Source organism: Loxodonta africana, chromosome 3, assembly GCF_030014295.1.
Source record: "Loxodonta africana isolate mLoxAfr1 chromosome 3, mLoxAfr1.hap2, whole genome shotgun sequence".
NCBI classification, from domain to species: Eukaryota; Metazoa; Chordata; class Mammalia; order Proboscidea; family Elephantidae; genus Loxodonta; species Loxodonta africana.
In genome coordinates, this window is record NC_087344.1 from 73,967,961 (window position 1) to 73,979,031 (window position 11,071).

The window sequence follows — 11,071 nt, forward strand, 5'->3', positions numbered from 1 at the left end:
GCAAACGCGCAACGCGCGCCGCCGCACTCCTGGCTCCGCCCCCGCCTCACGCGCACAGCGTAGAGCCGCGGCCCTTCTCCCTCCCTAGCAACCGCCAAGCTGCCCCTCCATAGCAACCGCGTAGTTACCCTGGACGCGCGGCCATGAGCTCCTAGTTAGGTCCACCCCGCAACAAAGAAGCTTCTTCCCAGGTCAATGGCGAAGCTTAAGCTTAATTATCTTCCAGAAGTGACGACTACACAGCAGCCAAATAACAATCAGATCGTGCCACCCTTCTTGAAACTCCAATAGTCTATCACCATTCAGAATTACGAAGGAAAGAGAGAGAGAGGAAGGGAGGGAGAAAGGAAGAAATGTAAACTCTTTGTCATCCCTACAAGATTCTGCATGATTCGGCCCTGCCGATTTATCTGACCTCATTTGTACCTCTCTGTCTCTGGCTATTCTGACATTTACACTTGATGTTGCCTCTGTCTCAATCACTGTTCGCCTGAATCTTTGCATAGCTGGTTGCTTCTGGTCATTCAGTTCTCAGCTTAAATGTCACCTACTGGTAGAGTTGCCAGATATAGCAAATAAAAATATAAAATGCCCAGTTAAATTTGAATTTCAGATAAACAACAATTTTTTTAGTATAAGTATGTCCTAAATATTGCAGGGGACATACTTATACTTAAAAAAAAAATTGTTGTTTATCTGAAATTCACATTTAATTGGGAATCCTGTATTTTATCTAGCAACCTACTCCTAAAAGTCTTTCCTGCCTAATCTGTTTAGTCAGCCACCCCTCCCCCATCCTCCTGCAGTTATTCTTTGACATTGTTCTGTTTTATTTACTTCGTGGCACTGATCACTAGCTGAGATGAGTTATTTTATTTACAAGTTTATAGGCTGCTTCTCCCAAGCTAGAATATACGTCCTTTGAGAGCAGGACCTTGTAAGCTTGTTCACCAGGCTGTGTCCCCAGGTCTTAGAACAGCACCTGAAACATAGTAAGAATTCAATAAATATTTATTGAATGAAGGAATGAATAAATGGAAATGCCCCTTGCCCTAAAGGCGAAGGGCGCAGTAAAACCAGTGGTTTCTACTTGCCAAAATAAAGTCTCTAGATGCCAGTGTTTCAACCAAGAATCCCTGCCTTCTTTTTTGGTACCACAGGTTGTCAGGAAATAGCCAACGCTGTGCCCTGAGGGTAGGCCAAAGAAGAGACGGTTAGGCAGGAGGAAGGGTGGATTCAGGCCTGTGGTGTAGCTCATTCCTTAAAAATAAACAACTCGTTATAAAGTGAGGGAGGAATGATTGAGTCTTTATTTCTCTGAGTTTGAAACAAACAAACCCAAAATCACTCTTTTTAGAGCAAAAACAGGCCACATCCTAGACATGAGCTGGAAATGCCTTCTTTGCCTTGAGCCTCACTTTTATTGCCCCAAGGGCAAGTATCACGGGATTAAGCACAATTTTGCTAGGAAGCCCCTGACCCTGACATGGTGTCCTAGGGAATCTTCATGAACGGGTTGGAAACAACTTCATGCTCTGTGAGGATCCCAAGATACCCCCTTCAGCCTCACACTGTCATGTTGGTCCCCCAAAACAAGGGTACAATAACCCACTCCCAGAGAGACGAATAGGTTAATGTATTTCTGATGCCTCGACTTGGTGCAAACCAGAATAAACACAAATGGTAAAAATCAGTCCATGAGCTCATTCAGGCTTTGATCAGAGACATAATTTCATTATGAAATTTTGAATCAGGCTGTTGTGAAGTCTTGCCAAGGAGTTTCATTTTCCCAGATGATATGGTGGGTTGTTTCTCTCCTGTTTTCATACTCTGCTTGCATCTATCATACAACCTTCCCATCTATTTTTATAATCTGAGCTATCAATTCTTTTATAGCAGCATTTGACGATCCCTGCAATGAACCTCAGTTCTACCAGCAGATAATAAGCCTGGTCAAGGTAGGTAAAGTTAAAGTTATTGGTTTGGTCTGCCTGTGCTGCTTACCTCAACTGTGATACGGTGACTATTTTCACTCTCCTTCCTGATGTCATGGTGACCAGAAGAGGCAAGACATCTCCCCCAGCCTAATTCCTCAGCTTTAAAACAGACACAATAATCTGACTACCCTGAAAGACTGCAGGAGTGGTCACATGAATTATGGTATATGAAAACATTGCAGACATGGTATGCACATGCAGATGGAAGTTATTCTTTCCCTTCAGACCCATGGTTAGTTCTCCAGAATCTTGCTTCTAGTAACCACAGGGGTATATGAATTCAAAGACAGGCTGGGAAGGCCACCTTTCTGAAACAGCCTTGAGCCATGTTCATATGGCAAAGAATTGACTGGTGCTTTCATGGGAAGGAGAGAATTTTTTTTTATATATAATTTTTATTGTGCTTTAAGTGAAAGTTTACAAATCAAGTCAGTCTCTCACACAAAAACTTATATACACCTTGCTACATACTCCCAATTACTCTCCCCGTAATGATACAGCCTACTCCCTCCCTCCATTCTTTTTGTATCCATTTTGCCAGCTTCTAACCCCCTCTACCCTCTCATCTCCCCTCTACGCAGGAGATACCAACATAGTCTCAAGTGTCCACCTGATCGAAGAAGCTCACTCCTCACCAGCATCGCTCTCCAGCCCATTGTCCAGTCCAATCCATGTCTGAAGAGTTGGCTTTGGGAATGGTTCCTGTCCTGGGCCAACAGAAGGTCTGGGGACCATGACCACTGGGGTCCCTCTAATCTCAGTCCGACCATTAAGTCTGGTCTTGTTATGAGAATTTGGGGTCTGCATCCCACTGCTCTCCTGCTCCCTCAGGGGTTCTCTGTTGTGTTCCCTGTCAGGACAGTCATCGGTTGTAGCCGGGCACCATCTAGTTCTTCTGGCCTCAGGATGATGTAGTCTCTGGTTCATGTGGCCCTTTCTGTCTCACGGGCTCGTAATTACATTGTGTCCTTGGTGTTCTTCATTCTCAGGAAGGAGAGAATTTTGACCTCGCTTCAATCTTCATTCTGTAAAACCTTTGTCACTGGAGTCTAATGGGCAAGCAGCAGCATTTTTCAAGGTGTGGTCTGAGGACCACCACCAGCATCAGAGTCACCTGGGGAGCTTGTTAACAATACAGACTCCTGGGCTGTACCCCTGAGCTACCAAAATCAGACCCTCTGGGAGTGATGCCCAGAGAAGCTACATTTTAACAAGTTCCTCCAAGTGATTCTTACATACACAAACGTTTGAGATTTTCGGAAAAACAAAGCCTTTTCCAAATGTCATCCTGAGGCTGGCTGATGAGCGGGCCAGAAAGGCAGCGCTAGAAGATCCAGCTGCTTTCCCACCTATTTTAAATCCTCTTGTTTTTCTCAGCAGACCCGGGGTGAGGGAGGCTGCGACAGTATCTACTGCACTTTGAAAATATATGTCTTGGCTCTGCCCCAAATGCCTTGATATTTATGCTGCAGCTGGAGGGTCATTATCGTTTGCCGAAGCTCCATTGTAAGACCATTAGCTCTTAATTAGTGCCAGCTTGTTGGTTTATACTTCCCAGTTGAACTGAGAGCGGAGACTCCTCTGTTCATTCTCCTTGAGTCTCTCAGGCCAGTCCATGATGAATTGACCCCTGCCTGCTGGGGCCAAGCTGGGCCCCTGGAGTGGCTGCCACTCAATGTGAAACCATTCCTAGTCCCCAAGCAGAAGGCTCTGAGACCCTGGAAGAACAGAGAAGGACTCAGAATAAGTTTTCAGGATTGTTGTTTTGTTTTGTTTGTAGAAGACAAAAAAGAAATTCTTTGGTTATAAAATCTTAACAGTTTACAAGAAAATATAAGAAAAATGCTATTGTTGCTGTTGTTAGTTGCTGTCAAGTTGGCTCCGACTCATGGTGACCCTATGTATAACAGAACGAAACGTTGCCCGATTCTGTGCCCTCTCCATGATCATTGGTATGTTTGAGCCCATTGTTGTGGCTGTTGGGTCAATTCATCACATTGAGGGTTTCCCCTGACCCTCTACTAACCATGCTGTCCTCTTCTAGACACTGAGCTCTCCTGATGACATGTACAAAGAAGGCGAGCCAAAGTCTCACCATCCTCACTTCTAAGGAGCATCCTGGTTGTACCTGTTCTAAGACTGATTTGTTTGTTCTTCGGCAAATCCATGGTGTATTCTGTATTCTTCACCAACACCACAATTTGAATGCATCAATTTTTCTTCTGTCTTCCTTTTTCACTGTCCAGCTTTTGCATGCATATGAGGCAATTGAAAAGACCAGGCTCAGGTCAGGTGACATCTTTGCTTTTTAAAACTTAAAAGAGGTCTTTTGCAGCAGATTTACCCAAATGCAATACATCATTTGACTTCTTGACTGCTGCTTCCACGAACATAAGAAAAATAAATAAGTTGTATTAAATGGGAGCTTCATGGGCCAAATTGCCCTCAATTTTGAGTCTAGGATACCAATGTTTTTCCAGGTCACTGGGAAGCTTTTGGCACAGCGGTTAAGAGTTCAGCTGCTAACCAAAAGGTCGGCAGTTCAAATCCACCAGCTGCTCCTTGGAAACCCTGTGAGGCAGTTCTATTCTGTCCTGTAAGGTCGATATGAGTTGGAATTGACTCGATGGCAATGGGTTTGGTTTTGGGTTTTAGGGAAGTGTTGGGCAAAGATATAGCAAACTGGTGAGCTGGCTGGCTATGAAAAGTGGCTAAGAAGTTCACCTCTGGGGACCCCAAGAAACTTCTTTTCACAGATGATGTATCTGGTCACCACTTCTAAATGGGGAAAAATATAGTCTATATTAGTCTTGGCATTCGTCTCATTGCTGAGTAAGAAGCTCTTCAAAAAGATTTCTAGATTAAGCTTTGGAAAAATAACTAGCAGTGTTTTGCTCCTTTGTATCACCAAATCCCTCAGCATATTCTTCTTAAGAAAACCTGACAAGCAATTTTATGAGATGCTATTAATGGCCTCTAATTTTCAGCCTGGTTTAGATAACTCAAGATTGCTGGCTACGTCCTGAGAAATGGATGCAGAACACACGCTGATGTGGGAAGTTAAAGTATAATTCCAAATTGTAGATAATTGTTTAAGCTCCAAGGAGTTGGAAGGCCCATATTAAGTGATCTCCCCAGAATCAGTGTGTTTCCTATTATATTTGATATCTATCTGTCCAATGATCCTTTTGATTTTTAAGCCGTTAAACTAAATCTTTTCATAATTCTTTACCCCTTCATCGCTACCCTCCTCTCCCCTTTTCCTTAAGAAAACACTTTTTTAAAATGTTAACCAGGTCCCTTGTATTGTTTCCAGAAGCAGAATGTCACTTTAAAGAATCCCAAAAGTCAGCTCATGAAACCAGTGAGTCAAGAGTGCTCTGACTGTCAGTGGGTCAGCCTTGCTCTAGGGGCAGCCTCTGCACAGCAAAACACTGAGGTTTTCTCTGACATCCTCCATCCCTTCTGCTCCCTTGGTAGTCTAGTCTAGACTAAGAACAAAATCTTATTTCCAAAGTAGAGATTCAGGCTGAGGTGTGGAAGAAAGGTGGGATGAATATCTTTTCAAGCAGAGGAGGAAGAACTGGTCAAAGTCTTGATTTATGGAAACTTTTAAAGCCCTGAGTAGAAAAAGACAAGTCTACCACACCCTCATTTCAGGAAAAAGCAGTCCTTCCAACTCACTGCGTAACCCAGAGTGGAAGAATCTTCTAGATGCTGTAAATGTCTGAGGGACTTTAGATTTTTCAGTTTTTTCTTCCAGCTAGAGCTAGGCAAATCCCCAGGATACCTGACCATTGTGCCTAGGTCCTGGAGATTTAACCCCAAAGAAAAGGCATCAACCACATAAATAGCTTATCTCCTAGAGTAAGGGCAGGCAAACTACAGCCCGAGGGCCACATCTGACCTGCTGCTTGTTTTTTGTATGGTCTACAAGCTAAGAATGGTGTTTGCATTTTTTAAATAGATGAAAAAAAATCAAGAGAATATTTTGTGATACACGAAAATTATATGAAATTCACATTTCAGTGTCCATATATATTTATTGGAACACAGGCACGTCATTTATCTACATATTGCTTATGGCTGCTTTTGCGCTACAAATGGAGTGATGAGTAGCTGTGACAGACACCTTGTACCCTGCAGAAGCCTGTTTTACTAGCTTTCCGACCCCTGTCCTAGGGCTCCTGCGTATGTTCTATGCATTGAATGGGTACGGAAGTGATTATTTGCTGACTATTTGCCATTGATTGCTTTCTGCAAGTGAACATTACCAATACAGAGACACTTCCATTTTTTCTGCCTTGAGGACTCAAATAAGGTGGTCCAGAGTGAACCCAGGCTACACATCCAAGTGTAAACCAATCATTGCAGAACTGATTCCACATCATGGCAACACCATATGTATCAGAGTACAACTGTGCTCCACAGGGTTTTTGATGGCTGATTTTTCCAGAAGTAGGTCACCAGACCTTTCTTCTGAGGCATCTCTGGGTGGACTCGAACCTCCGACCTTTCGGTTATCAGCTGAGTGCAGTAACTGTCCATACTGCCCAGGGACTCATCTGAGTGTAGCTGATGCTTTAGTGGGCCAGCAGGGGGCTCCCTGGAAAGGTTTAAATTTCAGGGAGGGGGCAGAGAGAACCTGTGGTGAAGGAGAAAAAGGGGTCTTGAGGGTAGCTGCATTGGTCTGTCAGGCCCCTAGCTAAGCCCTGGGATTTTTCTCTGAGGCCAAAGGAGAAAGGAGCTTCTGACAGAAGTCCAAAGAGCCCCTTTGTCCTTAGTCTTTGTGAAACCAGCTTTGGTGACTTTGTAATACATAATACAAAGTAGAGAAGAGAGAGTGTATGCTTTGCACAACGTGGTTCTGGTGCATTAGGGTCTTCAGGGGCTGCAGCTGGGGTGGGCAGCTTCAGAAGCATCCCGAGGCAGCCCCTGTGCTGTGTTGGCACACTCACTGAGGGCATTAGAAGCTGTGGTGGTAGTGGCCAGAGGACACCGATACGGGGGGCTAGAGTGCAGAGGTAGGGCCTGGTGGATGTCTGTGAGGACTCTGTTATTTGTGAACATATGTGATTTATCTCCTGGGAACCCCCACTTCCCGCCAGTAAATGAGTGAGACTCTGAATAGGCTAAATATCATGGTACAGAAGGTGGGGAAACAGATATGCAAAATGTGAGTTTTCACACAGCTAGTCAGTGGTGAAGACAAGCTACTTGAGTTCAAATCCTAGCTCTACCACTTATTAGCTGTGTGCCCTTGGTCTCATCCCTTAACCTCTTTATCGCCAGTGTCCTCGTCTGTAAAACAGACATAATAATGGTATCTACCACACAGGGAAGGAGCCCCAGTGCAGCAATGGTTAAGTGTTCAGCTGCTAACTGAAAGGTTGGCAGCTCAAACCCACCCAGGGCCCTGTGGGAGAAGAGACCTGGTGATATGCTCCCATAAAGTTTATAGCCTAGGGGACCCTACGGGGTAGTTCTATTCTACCATGTGAGGTTACTATGAGTCAAAAATCGACTCGATAGCACCTAAAAACAGCTACCACTACCGTACAGGGCTATGTTTGAGGATTAAATAAGGTAACGCAAATAAAGAGCTTAGGCAATGTAAGCACTGTGTAAATGTCTGCCATTATTATTATGTCTCCAACTGTACCCACAGGCTTGTGAGACTTAGGAAAGGACAGGCAATGCAATAATGAATTTGACAGTCCCTGCTCTCAAGAGCTCACCTTTGGCTGGAGGCACAGACAGAAGAGCTGATAAAAAATGTACGGACAGTCCATAGGAATGTAGATAAAGCACTGCGCCTCAGGCACAGCTACACCTGTACGTCAGTGGAGGCTTGCGTGTTGCTACGATGCTGAACAGGTTTCAGTGGAGCTTCCAGGCTAAGAGGAGGAAGGAAGGCCTGGCGAGCTACTTCCAAAAATCAGCTAATGAAAACCCGATGGGTCACAACAGTCTGATTAGCAACCTACTGTTCCATTGTGCATGGGGTCACCATGAGTCAGGGACCAACTTGACAGCAGCTGACAACAACAAGAAACATAGAGGAGGAAGAAACAATCAGTGAGAAGGTTCCTTCACGGAGGAAGAGTAATTGGATCTGGGTATGAAATACGAGTAGGAGATCTATAGGTGAGAAAGAGCATGGGGAAGCACATTTGAGAGAGAGGGAACAGCGTGGAGAGGCACTGAAATCTGAAAGTTCGTTCATGTCGGGTGCCAGTGAGTAATTCTAAGTAGAAGACTAGATGAGTTAGTAAATGCGAGTGGCAGGTGGCGACCCTGGAAAGTTGGGTGGTCACAACCAGTTGTGGTCAAATGACAAAAAGATCGAGGTCACTAATGCCCCAGTGAACTTTGGTGCTCATCTTATTTTTCCTCCCAGAAAGAGAAAGGAGTAAGAACTACCAGTAACTATGATCTCCAAGGACTATGTGAGAACAAACCCATTCAAGCAGGACCTTTTCGTTCATTCTTTTTTTTTTTTTTCATTCAACAAACATCTAGCCAGTGATAACCAAAGACAAAAGCAATTGGTCAAAGATAGAGGGGAACTATTACCAAGGCAATCTATGGCTATGAAGAGCCTGTGGCTACACACCAAAAGCAAAGCAGAAAGAGGAAGACCAAGGGTAGTGATGGGAGGGGCCAGTGAAGGCTCTGGGAAAGCAGAAGAGCCAAAGCCGGAGTATGTGGAAAGGAATCAGGAGGGACCAGACGAGTGAAGCAGGTTTGAAAAAAAAGAGAGGGAAACAGGAGAAGGGTAAGCCACGGGAATGCAATGAGAATGTGTTTGTGAGAAATTGAGGTGCAATGTCTGTGGACATTTTGGTTTGGTGGTAGGAAATCAATTGTAAATACATGTGGTAGGCAAATACCTCCTCCAATAAAATACCTTGTGAGAATGCGAGGGCATGTGAGAAATCAAGCACAGTCTATCAGCAATGGCCCTGCCCTTGGGAGACAGGCCAAGTATATATTCAAGGCAGTTGTAGCCAGACTCTCGGAGCCCCGGGGGCACATCCGAAGTCTGAGCCAGATGGCTTATGTGTATCTTGACCTGGCACGAGCAGCTGCTGAGTCGTTATCAGGCTTTTCTGTCCAAAGTGGGGAGGCACTCTTTCCTCCCTCCAGGCTGAGTCTAGCCCTTGAGGTGGCTGGGTAGGCTGTGATTCCACCCAGGTGCCACAGAGAGGTGGCTCCAGCTTCACGCCTATCCCAGGGTGCCGCTCACTTGGGGCTGTCTTTGCCCTTGGCTCTCGATCCCGTGGTGTATCAGATCAAGTGAGTCAAGAAAAGTCCAAAGCCCTTTAAGATGTGGCCTCCTGCCCCAGGCAGTGAAGAGACCAGAAATGAAACACTAGTTCACGTCAGGAGCCATTATCTCAATGCAAAGCCCTGTGAGAGAATTATAATGGTCCCACCAGTTGTTACCAGTTGTAGGCAAGTCAATTCCTATTCCTGGCCACCCCATGCGTGTCACAGCGGAATTGCGCTCCATAGGGTTTTCAGTGGCTGGTGTTTTGGAAGTAGATCACCAAGGCTTTCTTCCAAGGCACCTCTGGGCCAACTCGAACCTTTCAGTTAGTAGTTAAGCGTATTAACTGTTTGACTCTCAAATCAAGCTTGCTTTTCACTTGGCCTTGACACCAAATCCTCCCCCTTTGAATTCTCCAGAATGAGACAGTGGAGTTCAACTGCCCAAATGGTCACCCTCAGGCCTGGGACCAGCAGAGCCAGAGCTCCCTGGCCCACCAACCCTGCCACCCAGCCTCTTTCCATCTCAGTGTCTTGCTCCCAGCTTCCAAGCCTTGAGAGGACACTTCTCATGGTCCCCGGGATTGTGACACCCTCATCATCACCATCTTTGCCAAGTGAGCCTTGCAGAGCTGGCCTGGGAGAGCACTTCTGTTTGTTCCTTGAAATGCCAGCTAATTTGGCAGGCTTGGATCTGGTCTGGCTGTTCCAGCATCACCTAACCTCCTTCCCTGCCCCCAAATCCCTGTCCCTCCTCCTCCTGTTCTCCTGCCCTGGAGGCTGCCAACTTATTCCTTTTGGAGATGAACTCATTGTTGACTTTAACTCACTTCGATGTTTCCCAGGGAAGCATGCTGGCAGGAAGCCCACCCCAGCTCCTTGAAGAAGACAGCCCGGCCAGTGCCAAGACTGGGTGCCAGGGGCCTTGGAACTGCCAAAATGCCTCCCATTTTATGGACAGGCCTGGCTTGGCCTGAAGGCATTCCAAGTATTTAATCAGCAGCCCATGGTACGTATTGGGTTGCAGAGGTAGCCCCCAGAAGTCAGCCCTTTCAGGAGACAAAGCTCAGCCAGAGGAAGGAGCTAGCCTTCTCTGTGGGTCAGCCTGATGCACAGCCGATGGAAAAAGTGCACCCCAATAACAATAATCAATAATCAAAGGCTGGCAGTCGCTGTGGCCTGGCCTGGCCTGGCCTGGGGTGGGGGGTGGCTAAGGGCTTGCCTTTGCCCTCTTTCCCACAGCAAACTGAGTCCAGCCAGGAATCCATCTCGCCGCCTCCCTGCACCAAGCTCCAGGAGGGTGAACAGGCGAGGGAGGAACCATTTTTCACATACTTTCTCTTTCAAAATGTAGCTCTGTTTCGCAATTTCCTACTTAAGTTCTGGAAGGCTCTAGGGCAGAACCCAAGCCACCTTCTTCAGCCACTGGCCTCAGTCTCTTACCTTCCTCACCATCAACCTGCTAGGTTAGGGTGTCTGGGAAAGGTAGGGGTCCACATTTCCTAGCTCTCCCACTATCCCCATCAGTGCCTACTCATTCAAGGGTCTATTTGGTGCAGGACTCTGTTGATGCTGAAAGAGCCTCAACCAAGTCTTCAGCCAAGACCCGTTTGTTCTTCACAGAGTGTTGGCTCTTTCCCTTGGGAGAGCCAGGAGGTATGCTACACCTCAGCAGGTGCACCCAGCTCTGGTATGCTCACATCTCAGCAACCCCTGAGGCATCTACTCTTCAGATCTTCTCTACTCCCCTATTACTAGGCTTTTGTTTGGGCTCACTTCTGCTAGCCAGACAGACCTCCAGT